The 19,026-nt window shown below is 28.2% G+C and overlaps 1 long non-coding RNA gene across 2 annotated transcripts; it reads left to right on the plus strand.

Moving 5' to 3' along the window:
* The first annotated feature begins 994 nt into the window (after window positions 1-994).
* LOC142327107 (uncharacterized) lies at window positions 995-16,429 on the plus strand. Of its 2 annotated transcripts, none has more exons than XR_012756917.1 (3): window positions 995-1,098; window positions 9,734-9,867; window positions 16,053-16,429. It is a non-coding gene; the product is annotated as an uncharacterized LOC142327107 (long non-coding RNA). The 2 variants fall into 2 exon arrangements; XR_012756918.1 differs by having other exon boundaries at window positions 16,188-16,429.
* The last annotated feature ends 2,597 nt before the right edge of the window (window positions 16,430-19,026 follow it).

A 19,026-nucleotide genomic window follows, 5' to 3' on the forward strand; every position in this document is an offset into this window, starting at 1 on the left:
GGTCAGGTAAACTGGTTTAATATTTACTTACTTGCACATAGAAAGTTGTATTGTAGTTTTCAAATTGAGCTTAACCAACCTGTTGTACTAGTAGCACAGGTTTTTTTTTTAGTGCACTACAGGAGAAGAGTACTTTTGTAGTAGTAGTTCATGACTACAAATGAATATTGATAATTCTGAAAATTTATACTCTAGTGTGGTGGTGATACTGCTTTATGAAGCAGGAGGGAAAAAAGGAGGGAATATACCGATAAAGTTTTTAATGGAAAAAAGATTGAATGATGGCCTCTATTTAGTTGCTACCTAAATCAAAAAACCTCATTCTCTGGAATTTATCTTCTGGAATGTCAGGTAAGATAAAGCACACACCATGAAACTAATTAGAGTATTATTTAAATAATTAATTCAACCTGTTTCTGAAGAAATATTCTGCTTATAAACAGTCTTACTCAGTATTTTATCATGCCAGCAGCAGTGTATTAATTCAGTATGAATGTAGTGTTTGCCATATAACTCAGGTGTAGATCATTAAATTAAAATAAATTTTGAGCCAGGAGTGTATTTATATTTGTTATAAAGCTGCACTCAGTAGGTAATCCATTAAAAAATTCTGCATATTTATAAATTTTTATTTCTTTTACATTTCATTTAAATACACTTCATTTAACATTATATAAAATTGAAATAATCATTTTATTGAAATTAATCTTTTTAAGATTCATATTATTCCTCTGTATTGTTAAATTATATTTTTAATTCTATTAAAGTAATCCACCTAGCACAGAATATTGAAATAAGGCATGTCTTACCTTAATTTTACAATGGTAGTCTTTTATACATCCTCAGTCACGATTGAATTAATGAGCATATAAAATATGCTCATTAGAGAATTAAACTGCATATAAAATAAAGATATTAGAAATTTAAAAAATAAAAATACTAAAATAATATTAAAAACCATGCACAGAGTTTAACATTACTGCAAAATTATAATGAAAACTGCAGTTTTCATTTAATTTTAAATTATGCAATTTAATTAAATTAATTCAATCATGACTGAGGATGCAAACGAACTATTTTGATAAAATTAAGAATAAGGTATGTCTTATCTCAATATTCTGTACTAGGTGGTTTATTTTATTAGATTTAAAATATAAAATTTGAATAATGTTTAAGCAAAATTAATAGACATAATACTAATAACTAAAATTCTTGTAGCTTAATTTTTTTAAGTTAAAAAGAGATCAGCACAACAGAAAAAACCAGTCTTTATTTTCTACTGTTACTTAATGGATTGTGTGTATGTGTATACTTAATACAGTGCTTGGGGTAGTAGTGAGTTCCTTTCTCATTTAGAATCAAATATTACTAAATGATCAGTACAAAGGTAGGAAAACAATGATTTACCAAGCACTGATAAATTCTAATCTACTTGCCAGACATATTGTTAAAAGGAAAGTAAAATATTGCACTTTAACATTATAGTATAATAATAATAATATTATATTATGTACACAGAATTATAATTATAAATTATTAAATCTAAAAATTCGATTAATCTGTGTTTATTTATTGATCATTACCAGATTACAACACAAGATACACTACATAATTACATAAAACATTACATAACTACACACTGAACGCTGTAGAGATGCTTAAGCACCTGTTTCCAGACTGGAAAAACCTACTAGCCAAAACAATAAATTTTACATTATTTCACTTAGTGATAGACTAAAAAAAATTTTTTTAATGTTTCTCTAAGTGTGATACCATTTCTTGAATTGCTTTTTTGTGCACATCACACTTCTGTAAATGCAATTTTTCTATTACCCTTAGTTTTAAAACAATTACGCTTCAAAAAAAGTTAAGGGGAAATATAGTTAAAATCTGTAAAATTTATTATTTTTCATGGCCATACCTGTTTAGAATGATTTTACTGATGCTTTTCTTTTATAAATAGCATTAGGGACATCCCAAATTAATTTCCTACAGTAATCAGCTAGCATGTTAGTATTCCATTTCCCTTTATAGCGGCTTTCCATCACTGAAATGTCTTGGTGGAAACGTTCACCATGTTTGTCACTTACATCTCCGAGGTTATCCGGGAAAAAATTCAGATGTGAATGGAGGAAATGTATTTTCAGAAACATATTACATCCCATAGCTCTGTATGAAGAAAGAAGTTGATTAACAATATCTTGGTAATTGTCAGATTTTCGTTTGCTGCAAAAAGTTTTGCAAACATCTTTAAATGAAGCCCAAAGCTGCAATTTCTACATTATTTAATATTGAGTTAAATACATCATCTTTGACCAGTTCTCTTATTTGAGGAACAACAAATATTTCTTTTTTAATTTTTCCTTCGTTTACATTCAGAAATTTCTGCTTGATGTACAAAAATCCAGGGAGGGGACTATTCTTCTTCATTGTTTCAACAAAATTTTTCATTAGTCCTAGCTTGATATGGAGAGGGGAAAAAGTATTTTTTTGGGTTCAACTAAGGGCTCATGAATAATATTTTTCCCATTTGGAGTTAACTTGTCTCAATTTTTCCACTCTTTGGTAACATAATGTTTATCCCTATCTCGGCTGTCCCATTCACAAAGAAAAAATACGTACTTAGTATAGCCTAACTGCGTGCCTAACAAAATAGCTATACTTTCAAATCACCACATATGTTCCAGCTATGTTTTTTATAATATATTTTTTCAAGAATGTCTTTCATCACATCGTATGTCTCTTTCAAATTATTACCATAAGCAATTGGTAGCGAAGGATATTTGTTACTGTTGTATAGTAGAACCACTTTTAAACTATACTTGGACGAATCAGTGAAAAGGGGCCAGTCCTCAGGTTTATGAATTGTCCTAAGTGCAACATAAGCTCATCAATATTTGAGCAATAAACCAAATCATTTTCATCAATAAAGTACTGGGAAAGTTCTTTTTGTTGGCTTTGAAAACCTGAAATTTTTGTATTTTTTTGAAGTAAATTCCAACCTTGTAGTCTTGATCCTAACAGTTCATCTTGATTTTTTGATAAATTTAAATCCCTAACCGAGTCATATAATTCACCTTGTGATAAAAGATGTGGCTTATTGGAAGATAATTCAAAATCAAAATCATTGTTGTCTTCTTCAGTACTGCGTGATTCTTCATCGCTGCTTTTGAAACATACATTCACAGGTGGCTCAGGAACTGGAATAATTTCACTGTGAGGTACAGGCCTGGTTGCAGATAGCAATGAAGGAATGAAGGATATTTTACAGTATGTTTAGATTTTTTAGAAATTCCAGATACACTTTTTAAACAAAAGTAACAATCAGTTACATGATCCTTTGGTTCTTGCCAAACCACTGGTACACCAAATGGAAAAGCCTTTCGTGTACCTTTCAGCAGCCATCCTGTTAAATATACAGAATTGCATACTATATGAGGAACCCACGTCTTATCCTGCTCGCCAATTTTACACTGAAAGTACAAATGATATGGTTTTTTAATTAAAGGTGTAATGCTTTTTCTATTTGATTTTACGGTAAACTTACCACATACATAACAAAAAGCATCCACATCATTTACACAATTTGGAGGCATTATGACACTGCACTGTTAACAGACTTAAGACAGCAGTAAGACTGAACAAAATTAATTCATTCCTAAATCCAGTGCTTAATATAAACAACACAGCTGTGTTTTCAGGTATATGTTCTGACCTGCACAGACATGATTAATCTTGTCCATGAAGTACAGTATTAGATATGATGTCATATGGTATATGTGACTATGGTATGATTTAATACTTTGTCACAAATTTGCTTACAAATTATGTTAAATAAGTTAAACAATAAAAAATGAGCTAACAAAATACAATATAGAAGCTTAAATTGCTAACTATACGTTGAAAAATGAAAAAATCCTTTAATTAAAAGTTTTTAAAAATGGTGGGTGATAGAAAGATTCTTAGTTCATATTTAAAACAGATTAAAATCATGTATCACATGTTAGGAATCAAAAATTATGTTTATCAGTGTTATCAGAACTAAGAAGACTTTTAGAATACTAAACTTAATAACTAAAAAAAAATTGTTCGTTACATATTTCTTAATACTTAAATTTCTCTCTATTTTAAATACACAACATTTTTATTTAGTGTTTTAACCCAATTTTTCAACTTGTTTTTGATTTTTTTTAAGTTTATATTTTTGAGTTCAGGTTGGGGTAACAAGCTGAACTAAATTACTGACATATATACATGTTGTTTTTTATTTTTTCACTGTTGACTTTAGGCAAAAGTATTGCTTCTTTTTGAGTAATGGAACTGTTATTAACAATTTTATGTGAGATTGTTTCTAATATGTACTTTTTATGTAAGTTATTGGGTAACTGAGCATTGCTATTCTTTTTTTGAGAATATTGATAACCTTATTATGAACATTTTCAATCATTTTCATATTTATTTACTCCACCCCATACAATAATACCATAACTACACTTCAATATAACCATACATAATCATGAAGAAATTTTTAGCTGTAAGTTACTAAATCTGTATAAACGTAAATTATATATCTGCACAATACACAACTAGCTATTTGCACAATATTAGCTATTTGATAATTCCAGTGCAAGTGTTGATCAATGATAATTCCAAAATACTTAGTTTGCTCAGTTTTTTTAATAACTTTCCCTTCAATATACAAATTAAATTCTTTGGGTAATAAGTAAGTGCGATTTGAAAATATTATGCAAACTGTCTTGTTAATATTTAATGATAATCTATCATTGATGTATCGATGTACAAACACATTACATCTGGGTAGTCTTTTACATTCTTTAATAAATTTGCCTTTCACTTAGTTTCAACCCAATTGTTAGCTATACATAACAAAACTGTATCATTTGCATATGATATAATACATTCAATATCTGAGTTGATTATAAAAATATCATTTATATATAATATAAATGACAATGACCCAAGTACTGTATCTTGTGGTGCTCCAGCATCTAATGTTACAAAATTACTTTTAATATTATTAATTTTCACAATTTGTTTTCTATTACACAAATAATCTTTTATTAAATGCAATACATTTCCTCTTATACCCATATTTTTTAATTTCTCTAAAAGTAATTTATGGGTTAACATATCAAAAGCCTTTGTGCTAAATAAAAAAAATCACAGCTGTTGCTTTTTTACTGTCTACATTTTCAGCAATTGATTTTGTAATTTCAGCAATGATATCTTTTGTTTTTTTACCATTTTTAAAACCAAACTGAGACTTAGATATGATATTGTACTTAGTGATTTGTGAAGTTCAAGATATAGGCCTGTAACTATATCTGTAACTAGTTTACTATTGCCCCAACTTAAAAACAGGAATTACCTCTGCTGATTTGAAATGACTAGGACAAATTCCTTTCTCAGATATTAGATTGAGTAAGAATACTAGAGAATTAGTAATATATCTACCAATTTTCTTTATGATTTAACATACATGTTATCTGCACCACCAGATTTGTTATTTAGTCTCATTATTGTATCTATAACTTCAGCAGAGTTTGTTGGTTTTAAAAAGATATACTATTTTTTAATCTGGTAGTTTTTCTATGGTTAGTTGTACAACTACTTCATTATTATTATTTTCATCTATTATACAACAAAACTCTCTACTGAATTTTTTATCTCTGTCAGTTTTACTGTTCACAAAATTCCATGTTGTTTTCGGATAAGTTTTATACTCATTCAGTTTAGACTCTTCATTTATCATTATTGCTTTTCAACAATTGCTATTTAACAATGAGTTTAATTTTTTAGCATATTTTTTGTATGAGTTTTTTATTGTTTCATTTTCTGTATTTTTTCCATAGCTTGTGTAATCTTTCTTTAACATTACATGATTTTATTAATCTCTCAGTACTCTATGGCTTTATAAGTACACTATTATTATTATTTTTTATTAAGTATATTGATTTACGTATAATATCAACTATAGTACTGACTGAGAATTCCACTGCTTCATTCACACCTTTCATTTGATATCACATCAAAATTTGTTTGACTGCATAATTGTACAAGTTTTTTATGATTTATTTTCTCTACATTATTTATACTGCTATTCTTATTCTGTATAATTTTTTGTGTAATAACCAGAAACAGGGAATAATGATTTGTCAGATAATTCAGTTGTATTGACTGTATTTTGAGGTCTGATTTAATGTAGGAATTATCAATACATAAATTACTCTCATTTACAGATCTAGTATAGCTTTTAAAATATGGAATATATCTGAATTCAAAGAAATTACTTTGTAAATTTAGACTTTCTTGATCAAATTTATTAATATCAATATTAAAATCACCTATAATGATTTGATTTTTGAGATTATTGCAGTTCTGAAATATTTGTATGAATCATTGATAAATAATTTCTTATCATAATCAAAACATCTGTATATTGCAGTAGCAAAAAGTTTTTCATTATTTAGTCATAGTAACTCTAGTTCAGGATTTTGGTTAACACCATTTTTTCTGTTTGTATTTATAATTCATCTCCAATTTTACTTGTATATTAACTCCACTGCTTTATTTAAGTATCCTTCGTTCATATGTGTTATAACCATCAATTTAACATAAATTTAACTTAAATTTAATCAAGTTTCTACACATACTGTCTGTTTAACTTTTTAATATGTGTAATAACATTTCTAATCATTCTAAATCTTTGCTCAGACTTCTTAAGTTAACGTATACAATTCTAAACTTGTATTCATTATGTAATTTGTTTAAATCTTCTACATTCTCTGCATTTAACTCTTCTATTATGATGTCATCTATGGTTTTGTCCTGTGGATAAGAGAATATTCTCAAGTAATAGATTCTCACAAGTAATATCCAATGATAATGCAGCTTCTTGTATTCCATTCTTCTGTTTTTGTTTTTTACATTCCATTTTGAATAATGTAGATGAGTAGTCAGTTCTTTAGATTACTCTGTGAAGTAAATATTCATAGGTTTCACAGATTTTATAATCAGTAGTAGCATATCCAACATTCCTTTTGGTGTTAAATTTTTCATTAGTGTAAACAATTTACACTTCAGACTAGATTTATTTTTACATTCTCTATCAAGATGATTTGTTGAACAAATATGTCATCTAATCGAAGATGTTCATTTACTGTCACTGCATCCATATATACTACACTTGTAGCAAGTATTTAATTGAAATCATTATCATTCAACACTTATTATATCCTATAAACAATTTTTTTTCATTCATTATCTTCTGATATGCTTTATTTTTATTTTTAATATGACATTGCAACAATTTGATTTTTTACTATAATATTTGTATAGTACTTTTATTTGTCCATCAACTGCCATTTTATTTCTGCTGATAATATCTTTTTCAATGTTTTTATTTTTATTAGTTAAATTCAAGTCAACATTTAATATTTTTAATCTAGGTTTTTTTTAATGTTTCAATTACATCTTAACCCTATTGCATCATTACTTAATGTACTCTGCACTCTTATAACATCAATAGCATTATTGCATTTAACAATAATTTTTTTCTATTGCAGTAAAGATATTATTTATTTGAATTTCTGAAGCTCCACTCAATATTTCCTTTGCCTTTGTGTAAATGGTTTCTATATCGCTTGATGTATCTGTCGGTTTCAATATCAAACTTTATATGTTTATATTTGAGGTTTGTACTTCAGTCCATACCTGTGCAAATGTATTTGTAAAGATGTAGCTGTTTGATGCTTGTAATTTGTCTTTGAGATGCTTATTATTCTTGGAAAATTCTGAATTTAATGCTATCAGAATATCATTTTTTTTCCACAATTCAGCATTTACTTCTTCTAAATGTTGCACTTTCATCTGAATATTATTTTGGTTTTCTATGTTAACAGAGAAATGTGAGACTTAAGTCATATACTGCAGTATTTTGTTTTGTTTTCAATTCATCATATGCCTGTTTTAAAATTATGCATGGCATTTTTATACTTGTTACTCTCTTCAATATTTTTATTGTGTGCTTCTTTATCTTTTAAAATATTTCTTAATTTTGTTATTATAACTATGTCTTCCACCATTAAATCTTGCTTTGAAAGTGAGGTTAGATCGAGGATCTGATGTTCTTCACAAATAATGAGTACATCTGTCACATAAATTGGATTTTTTTTTTTCTGTTATAATCACTATGATGATAGGCACTATCACATATTATATGTATAACTACTTCATCATAACAATTGAGACCTTCATATTGATATGATGAATAACGTTTACATTATTTTACCTTTTGACGATCAATTGTTGTATTTATAATTTTTGTTTTTAAAATTCAAATTAGTATAATTAATGATATGTGAAGTAAATAATTATAATTATAACACATCAGTGTTCCTTGTTCCTGAAGATAGATTACTAATCTGAAAGCGCTTGAACATACTATTAAAGATTGTTGGTAAGTGGAAATTATTATATAAATAAATTATTTATCAATATCAACGGGCCATGATTAATAAAATTGATTTAAATAACTGCTTCAGTTAAACTATTATAAAAGTTTAGTTAAACTGTTTTACCATAAATAAAGTTTGATCAATATGTACAACCTAGGTTCTGGTTCCAATTATCTTAAGTTATATAGAAGGAAACATGAGAACATAAGTCTTTAAAGCTGCTTTGTTAAATATAGCTTATATTGAACTTTTAGAGCTCTTGTTTACTCTTCTCTGCAAATTCAAATTGTGGGTCGTTTTAAAGCCCTGTTCACTGAAATTATGCTTTCATATTTCTATTACTACTTAGAGTTTGTTTAGATACTGATACACTAACTGGTTTATTTCCATTTTTATCATTAATATGTAACAAATTGTTCTGTATCAGCATCACAAATGATAAATCATTTTCATAGTTATACTTTTCTTTATATTTTAAAGAAATTTTTTGTTTCATATTAATAATAAAAAATATATTTATTTAAGAATGTTTATTTTGAATATAACAAACCATGGGGAAAACTAAAAACTGTAAGAGTGGAAATAGATGCTCTTTTTGGACTGACAATGATAAAATAAAATAAGTTATTTTCATTATTAGAAAACCTTAACTACAAGTATTATATTAAATTTAAGTACTCTGGCAATCAGCAATTTTACAATAATCAGTACTATTTCAGAAGTAAATGTAAGGTAGCGTTACAGATTTGCCCCTAAAACAGCACTTAACAATTGTTAATTTTTTTCCTGTTTAGCCTCCAGGAATTACCGTTCAGGAATTACTTCAGAGGATGAGTGAGGATGATATGTAAGAGCGTAAATGAAGTGTAATCTTGTACAGTCTCAGTTCGACTATTTCTGAGATGTGTGGTAAATTGAAACCCCAGCCACCAAAGAATACCGGTGGATCTAGTATTCAAATCCGTATAAAAGTAACAAACTGCCTTTACTAGGACTTGAATGCTGGAACTCTCGACTTCCAAATCAGCTGATTTGGGAAGACGCGTTCACCACTAGACCAACTAAATGGGTTAACAATTGTTAATTAACCAACATTACGTAATTCTTGGTAGCAAAGCTTTATTCACTCATTTTCATTGATATCCCTACATCAGCATTTGTGAAATCTGTTAAATTTAAAACTGCTCATTATAGTATGACTCAAATTTGTCATATAAAACAGTTTGATTAGAGTTCAATGTTTTTTGTTTGTTTAGTTCATTCGTTCTCAAAGTGGGCAATAACACCCCCTTGTGGGAGCTGGAGGCTTTCAGGGGGGGAGGTAGAAGGCCCACAGAAAATTGCGGACGTTCATGCAGTCTAGAAAGGTGATGGCTGATTAAAAAATAAGGTAAAAGTTATGTTTTCCTGATATTTTAAACTAAAATGTAAAGTAAAATGTTAGTTTCAACTCAGAAATATGATATGCCACACTCAAAAACAGTAATTGCAATTGCTGTTTTTAAGAGCTTATCTTAAAAACAGCAATTACAATTATTATTTTTAACAGATGGTAAGTTTAAAATTTCTGGAGGTGCTAAAAAATGTTTGATTCTCAATGTGGGCGGTTAGTGAAAAAGGTGAAAATAGAAGTTAGAGAATCAGTGATTTAGTTCAAGAAATAAATAGATAAAGTTTTGCATTACTCATACTATAGTAGTCAAACTAACTGAATGGAAAAGGAGATTTCTTTATTTCAAATTCATATTAGAATACTGGTGTTCAAATCACATTTTATAAATAACATACTTATGGATAGGGGCTCGATTCTCTTGTGCTGAAAACACTTTGGAGCAGGTTTGTTTTGGAAGATCTTGGTTAGGTTTAAAGTAAAGGCATAATTCTCCATGTGTTGGTCTGGATAGGTAAAAGAATTCTACTGAATAAAGGGAAGAACTCTAAGACTTACAAGCTTAGTTTTAATTTTGGAATAGAGAAATCTATTCTCTATAATTAATAAGCGTAATGGAAACTAATACATAAGTGGTAATCCTCAAGGAAAATCCACCATAGTTGGAAAATGATACAATTGGATCTAAGGATTCTGGAGAACCAAAGCAACACATAAGAATTGATCTGAGCTTTACAGAAATTCAAAATAAAAATTACAACCAAAAAATACGTATCGGTTTGGAACTTTAAACATAAATTCATTTTTTAAAGCAGGGAAATTAAAATAATTGATCAAAATTCAATATGAACAAAAAATTCTTATTTTAGTAGTTTAAGAAGCTATGTGTTGGAGATAGCATCACTGTCAAATTAGTAAAATAAATAAGTTGTTTAGCAACCAAATAATGAATAAAAAAAACATTTATGTTAGGTAACATATTTTAGTTACTGGTGGTTGCTAGCTCCAACATGTTATGGAAAATTAGTGTTAATACATTATATTCTTTTTCTAATAGTGTGTTTCTTTATTTATAACTTCAAAATTACAAAAAACCTGGCAGGAATGAAGCAGCACCTATTAATATATGAATATCGATACAGTCCATATGTTATTGGATTTTTACATCTTTCAGTAACACGAAGCATAAAGAACAAAACACTTGCGATATTGAAAACCTTAGGAAAGAGGAAAAACAGGAAAAAATAATGAAAAACATACCATGTTTATTAGACAGTATTTTCTGTAAACAAGAAAATTTTAGGTTCTATCACAAATTTTGATTCACCTTCAGAAAGACTATCATTTTTAAATTTAAGATGGATATGTTAATCAATGCTTGTGCAACAGTAAATGAAAACAATAAAGAAATTCAGAAAAATTAATGAACTTCAAAATTTTGAGAACTTTTAGAAATGGGAATTCGTTGTATAACAAATAATATTACAAAACTTTTAATGAGTGACATTATCACCCACATTGGAAAAGAAAAAAAAAATTAATTGTTATTAAAATGTATACATTTTTTTGCAAGGTCATCATAATTTTTATATTGAGTACTTGCTGTATTCAGTACAACAAGTTTTGGAAATGGAATACATCTGAAATGTGTCAACAAATGATTTAGTTATGATGAAACTACGGAAGGAAGATAAATGTACTCAATATATATAAAAAAAAAAAAATATAAAAATAATCTATTGGGGAAATATTCTGTTCATAAAAGAACAGATGAAAATGGAGAAAGATTAATAAATCTGTGCAAAGCTTTTAATATGAAATTAATGCCAATTAATTTTAAAAAATTGCCTAAAAAACAAAAAACATGGAGATCATCCAACCCCAATCTAGGATAATATCAAACTGATCATGTAGCAATCACTTTGAAATTGTACTAGAGAAATAATGAATGTTAAAATTAAAAAAAAAAGGTTTAAAAATATAAACAAATCATTATTTAACTACCTCAAAAGTGAAATTTATTTCTCAAAATAGGCTGAAATTTAATAGAATTACAATTTTAAAATTTGATACAGAAATTAATATCATACAAAAAAATTTAGGTAAAAGATTTGGATCGGTTGAATCAGACAGTTGGGCAGAAGTGAAAACGAAAGAAGCAAAAGCTGTAAAAGAAACTTCTCTTTCAAAGAGAAACAATAAAACAGATGGTGAAATCAAGCCTTGAGAAGATAGTATTTGTTGAAGAAAAAAATTATATAGATTTCAAACAGATTAGGAAGCAAGTCTCTAAAACAGTATAACAAGCTAGAAAGAAATACTTTTTTTAGTTTATTATACTAATCCAAAGAAGATTAATTAATCCAAATAAAATATGATTTACAAAAAAAAAAAAAGAAAAAAAAAGAGGAATTTTCTATAAAACTTAAAAACAATTTGACAAAATAACAACCTCCAAGTCTTTGTTTTAGGATGAAAAATGAAGAATTGGATTTGAAAAATAGCGAAAACATCAAAATGTTGGTTAATATTTTGAAATCTATTATGCTGTGAAGAACCTACTAAAAAATTAGTAACTTATAATTAATTATTGTTATAGCATTGACAGAGTTATATCACAGATATTAGAACTTCAAAACATTGCAAATAAAACTGGCCTCAAAATATCATTCGTAAAGACAGAAATTATGCCCCAAAAACCAACACAATTAAAGGAAGTAAACATAAACTGTAATAAAAATCAAAATAGTAACCCAATTTAAATAACTTGGAGAAGTAATAACAAATAACCGAAATGAAAAACCTTGACCTAATTAAGAAGAAACAAACTAGCTAAAGCTCAAAAATTAACCTGGTACACTTACAATAAAAAATGCCTATCCATAAACGCAAAATTATGGCACTACAACACAGTTAAAACCAGACGCCACTTATGCAGCGAAACACTTTTCCACCTTAATGAACAATCAAAGACAGACAGACTCCACGAAATTGTAAGAAGAATTGGAAGTACCTGCATCAATAAAAGTTCCAAAAAGATGGGCAGTGGCGGATTGTGTCCAACAAATGGATTGTATCCCATCACTGATACCATGCGTAAGAGGAAACATGTAAGGATGCTTTAGACATGTGAGGATGCAAGATTCAAGACTTCTGAAACAGCTAGTATAGTACAATCTTGTCTCAAAAAACACCAAGACAGGATGCAGATGGATGGGAGAAATTGGCCTTACACCATAAGACGTCACAGATAAAATAAAATTAAACAAGAAAAACCTTACAACACGAACATTTTCAACACTAGAAAGGGTATAAAGAGCCAAAAAAAGGGAGTGCAAGGCCCAAACAGTCCCACCAAAGAGACTTGGATAATGGAAAACTAAAATGATCCTATGTGGTAATAAAAGATAATAATAATTCTAAAAAATTTTCAAACTCAAGTTCTCTGGATGAATAAGAAATTAGAGCTATAATTAAAAAGTTTTAAAAATCAACTGGAGGAAGACCCAGTAGTTGTAGAAATGTTGAAAGAGGTGAATGATGTCTTCATTGAGAAATTGAGAAAATTATTAGAGATATATGGAACAGTGGCAGCTCGTAGCTAAAATTAGTGGCAGTGCTGCTCCAGAAAATTTTTTCTGGGCTTTTTTGAGGCCATGGTTAAAGTTTACTGTAAAATAAAAGAACTGAAAAAAAAAAGAATCAAACAGAATAGCTGGAAGCAGGATAGTACTCTAATTCTACACTTTATCACATTCAAGAATATGGTACATGGTTTTTAAGCAGATTCTGCTTAAAAAGCGTATTTGATTTAACTGAATAAATAATAAAATGTCAATACAGATAATATTTTTTAGTATTATTTGATAATTACAGTAAAATGTCTGTTTAAAAACACTATAGTTCAACGATGCTTACTTTAAATTTCTATATACACAGAAACAAATACACAATTACTTTTTACTAGTTACCTTCTCTTTTGCCTTTCTGGCATGTTTTTGGACAGGTTTGGCAATCAAAGAACCCTTGCTTTCCACCATTTTCTGATCATTACTGAAAAAACAACTAAACCACTTTCATATTCCTTCCACTAACTAAACTAGAAAAAGGAATGAACAAGGAATGTTCCATACACATGCGGAGTAAAAAAACCCTACCTTCCACCAGCATGCCAGGGTCGGCACTGCATGAGTGACAGTGATCTCTCTCCCTCACAGCCTCGTGTGCAGCTTCCTATGTACGCGTGCGCACAATAGTCCAACACCACACTGCTTTAACTGTGAAGCGCATAGTTCCATACAAAATTCTTTGTATCTTTTTCATAAATGGCTACTGAAATTAAGCTTAAGGATTATATACTGTACAAGTATAAAGAAAGAATTAAAGAAAAAAAGAACTCATTATATTAAACGTTATCGATAATATCAACTGGAAATAGGGAGTGCTGCCATTCCACAGTGCCTATACATGAGCTGCCACTGATATGAAAAAAAGAAGAAAGAAACACCCAGCAAGGGATGTGTCAGTTTTTTTAAAATTATACATCTGATTTGTAAAAAGGTTGATAAAATTTATATTAATTTATTAACTATAAAAGAATATCTTTTACCGGTGACATAAAATTTTATTACTCTGGATAGAGGGCCAAGTTGATGATGAACTAGAAGGCTTTAGGAAAGGCAGATCATGTGCAGAACAAATTTTGAATTTAAATTAATCACTAGAGGTAGAATGAACATATATAAAAAATATTTTAACTGTTTTTTAGACTATACGAAAGCTTTTGACTGATAGAAAAATCATTATTTGGTATTTTGGAAGAATTTGGGGTGAATGCTGAGTTAGGGATAACTAAATAATCTTTAATGAATACAAAAGCTAGTTAAATTTATGAGTGAAATTTCACAAGACTTTGAGATTAAAAAAGGATTCAAGTAAGGAAACAGACTTTCACCAGTCTTATTTAATTGTGAATTGGGAAAAGTGATTAGATAATGGGACAAGAGATTAGAAGAAATATAATTAGCAAACAAATTAAATTGGGGTATAAAAATCAAAATTTAGAGCTCAATTGTTTGATGTTTGCAGATGATTTAGCAATTTTTATAAAATGTAGTAACACAACAGAATAAATAAACTTATTAAAAGGAATTGTAAGAAAAACTGCTTTGCAAATGTCCTTTGAAAAAACCAAATTATGACCAATATAAAAATTCCACCAAACTCTTTAAACATAAAATATGGAAAGAACAATAGAGAGGAAAAATGTTAGAGAGGTAGTGTCTCGTCTTTCATCTGGAGGTCCAGGGTTCAAATCCTGGTCAGGCATGCTATTTTTCATGCGCCTCAAATTTCCATTTTCACATTCCAATGTACAAGCTTCATTGTAAGCTTCTTTGATGAATTAATTCATCAGTCGAAAAAAAAAAAATTAAATATCTAGGGAAAATATCCAGAAAAATGGACTGGATATAAAAAGCTAACAAAATCAGAGCTAGAAAAATGGAGCTAGTATTTCAATCGATGAAGGTTTAGTGCAACAAAAAACACAATGTCAATAAAAAAAATTATAAATATTTCAATACAGTTATCAAACTGGAATGCTTATATGTAGCAGAATGTTTATCCCAAGGAAAGAAGAAATAGAAAAATCTGAAAAGAAAGGAAGAAATTCTGATAAAGATCTTGGGACATAAAAAAGAAGAGAGATATAGAAAATTAATTAACAAAGAAATTTATTTGGAAATGAAGAGCTATTAGACATGATTAGAAAAATATATGGACAATTAACCCTGTAATGGTAATATATGTATATTATTGTATATATGGTAATATATGTACCTTCTTTGAAACTTACTTCTGGCGTGGGCTGAACGAGCATTTATTGATATTTTTAATTTAACTTTTCTAGTGCCAGTCCATTATTAGCATTTATATGCCAACTGCCTGTAGTCATTCGTCCAAGAAAATGCATAAACTATTGCTTAAATTTGGTTACCTAACACCAATAAACTGAAGCATTTTACTAAACATGGTCTTCAACATCATTCTACTCTTATTTCAAATTGTTATGTGTTTCAGGATCCTACTTCCTGAATTATTCTTAAAGTACTGTAGTCATAAGATAGTAAAATTTTAATGTGATAAAAATCCTATTTCAGTAATTGATATTTTTCTTGCCTCAGGTCTGAGACAATGTGATCAATAAACAAATACCCAGTATTATGTCTTTGAAAAAAAATTAGGAGTAAATATATCATTGACTGGACATGATGTTGGATCTTGTAATCTTGTAATCAGGAAACATTTTCTCCTAATAGGTGATGCTGATGATCGGTTGCTGAATCAATTTAAAAGCTTTGAAAAAACTGCTAAATGTTATGATTTGGTGTAATTAACATCAGAACTGTTAAAAAGAAATAAACTGTCAAGTATATAAATGACTATAAGAAGTATGTATTTGTGAGTGATGCATGATTTTAATAAAATTATGTTGTTAAATAGTTTTGTTTATTAAGATAAATTTATAAAAATAAATTAATAAAATTAAAAAAAAAAAATTTATAAAATAAATTATTTTTTATTAATTAGTTTTGTTTACTTTAATAACTCATACTGTTTCCCTATTCCTTTATGTTATATATTTTTACTTCCTTGTATGAAGTAAAGGAAGTATGTGATTTTGAAAAATTTCAGTTTTCAGATTTCAGTTGAAATATTCATTTTGACCATCCTTGAATCCATTTTGACTATTTTCAGAATGATGTCTGTATGTATGTATGCATCTTGCATAACTCAAAAACGATTAGCCGTAGGATGTTGAAATTTTGGATTTAGGACTGTTCTGCACCTCCACTTTTTATTGCAATCGACTGAACCAAAAGTGTCCAAAAAAGACCAAAATCCAAATTTTTTTGATTTTGGACTTTTTCTTAACTGCAGTAATAAGCCCTCATTCAGAATTTTTTTTATGATATTTCCTAAGTGGTACTTATTTTCATCGGTTTCAGAATTATAGCCAAATAAAATTTTAATTAATGAAATATTTGGATCTTACAAGGGGATGGCACATTGGTTCAAATCTGACTTCATCTCTTTTTTTTTTAATTTTTTTTTCTTTTTTTTAATTTAAATATATCAATTTATTAATAATTATTAACTTCTGATTGTAAAAACGTTTTACAATAAATGATAATTCAATAATAACATTAAAAAAAAAAAACACATGAAAAAAAAAGTTATTAGTGAAATAAAATTTTATATACTTTTCATTTTAAAAAAATGTGTATAAATAATTTAATAGGCGTATAAGGAAGTCATGTTGGTGTCCAGATCAGATTTTTCTATATGATGATATTTGTATCTATATTTAAGGAGGGATAAAAGCTTTCCTACCGGATAAGCCGAGGGTGTTTTACAGATTCTCAGATAACTGACTAAGAGTCAGATGTACACCTTCAGAACTGAAAATTGAGAAGGAATCAAGAATGAGGAAAAGAAGTGAGTTGTAAGAAAGGATGACCTGCCCTTACAGGAACTATAGCATAGATCCACCCAGAGAATTGCTCAAATCTTCCTTAAAAAGTAGGTACTCATTTGTCCACAGTTCCCCTTAAGAAGATTGAGAGATATCTATTTGGATGGTAGCAATACTATGTTTTTTTGTGTTAGTAGAAATTAAACATATGCTGCAACAAAAATACTTTCCCTCCCAGAAATCTCTAAGAAAAGGTACCGGCTTCCGCAGAGAATAAACCTTTTCCTTAGAATTGATTGGTGTACAGAAATTAACAGCTGAAATAGAAATTATTCAGTCAGGCTCTCACTAGAGTTTTCTTTATGTGTTCTGCTTTCAGTTTCAAAATTTTAGATCAAGTTAGTGATAAATCAATTTTATCAGTTTTACATATTTAATTTTTATTAAACAAATATTTACTAGGATATTAAATGATTGTTATCCATATTATATATCAATAATATAATATACTTGTATAATCACCATTCTAAGGGAAATTACACTTACTTTATAATTATTATTTAATTAAATATTCTAATTTTGGCTACGTAATGCAAATTATTTTAACAAAGAAGATGCAATGGCTGATATGATATGTGAAAAAATTCCACACATTTCCTAGGAGCTGAACTCAAGAAAAGCTGACCTTGAAATCAGTTTGCTATCCGCTATACCAACAAATATTTAAAAAAAATGTTAATTAAGTGGTTTAAAAGAACTGGTTTATTTTATATGTTCTATTTTGCCTTGGAAACTTACACAGTAAGTAAAGTAGAATTGTAAGTTTACTTACAATCTTTTACATTCAAAGGTCCTACTGTGGTTTTCAAGTGCAGCAGAATGTTGTTTTCATTTGCAGCAGGTTGTAAATTAGTATTAATGTGAGGTTATAATCATTACTATATTTTTTTTTTTGTTAAACTATTCTCTTGTACATGGAAAATAATAATGATACCAATCATTTATCTGCTTCTTAATGATCCAATAACAGATGGATGTATAATTACTTGTATTATTACTGATAATAATACATTGAATTAAATAATATTTTAATAGTTGAATATATTTATATATATATCTTGTAATTGATATAAATTTTTTCTTAATTAATGGATAAACACACAAGTTAACTATCCCTATAATTATGATAATAATAGTTATTATTGTAGAATATTAAGTAATTTCCAAAGGATACCAATTATAAAACATAGTTTCTTGTTAATGGTCTTGATGAATGATAACTATTAGGTTCATAAATCAGCTTTTTAAAAAAATCTTAGCAGATCTTGTTGACATAATAAATTTATAATCATGATTACTTTTACTACACTAACATTTTTAGTGTTACAAGGTGTGCCCTTAAATAATAAGAATGATGCAGTAACTCACCTTCATTTAAAAATAATACAAATCTAATGCTGGTACTCTTCAATATAGTTACCAATCATACTTACACACTGATACAGTCTTGTTTTCCACTGGTCAAAGATATGGAGCAGACTCGTTTCTATCATATGCTTAACACTATATGCATAGACACTATAACACTATATTATCACTATATGCATAACATTATATTAGCACTATATGCTTATATATGCTATATGCTTATATGCTTTACTGCATCAACTAAATCAAAACAT

This window comes from Lycorma delicatula, chromosome 6, assembly GCF_047948215.1.
Source record: "Lycorma delicatula isolate Av1 chromosome 6, ASM4794821v1, whole genome shotgun sequence".
In the NCBI taxonomy this organism is placed as follows: domain Eukaryota; kingdom Metazoa; phylum Arthropoda; class Insecta; order Hemiptera; family Fulgoridae; genus Lycorma; species Lycorma delicatula.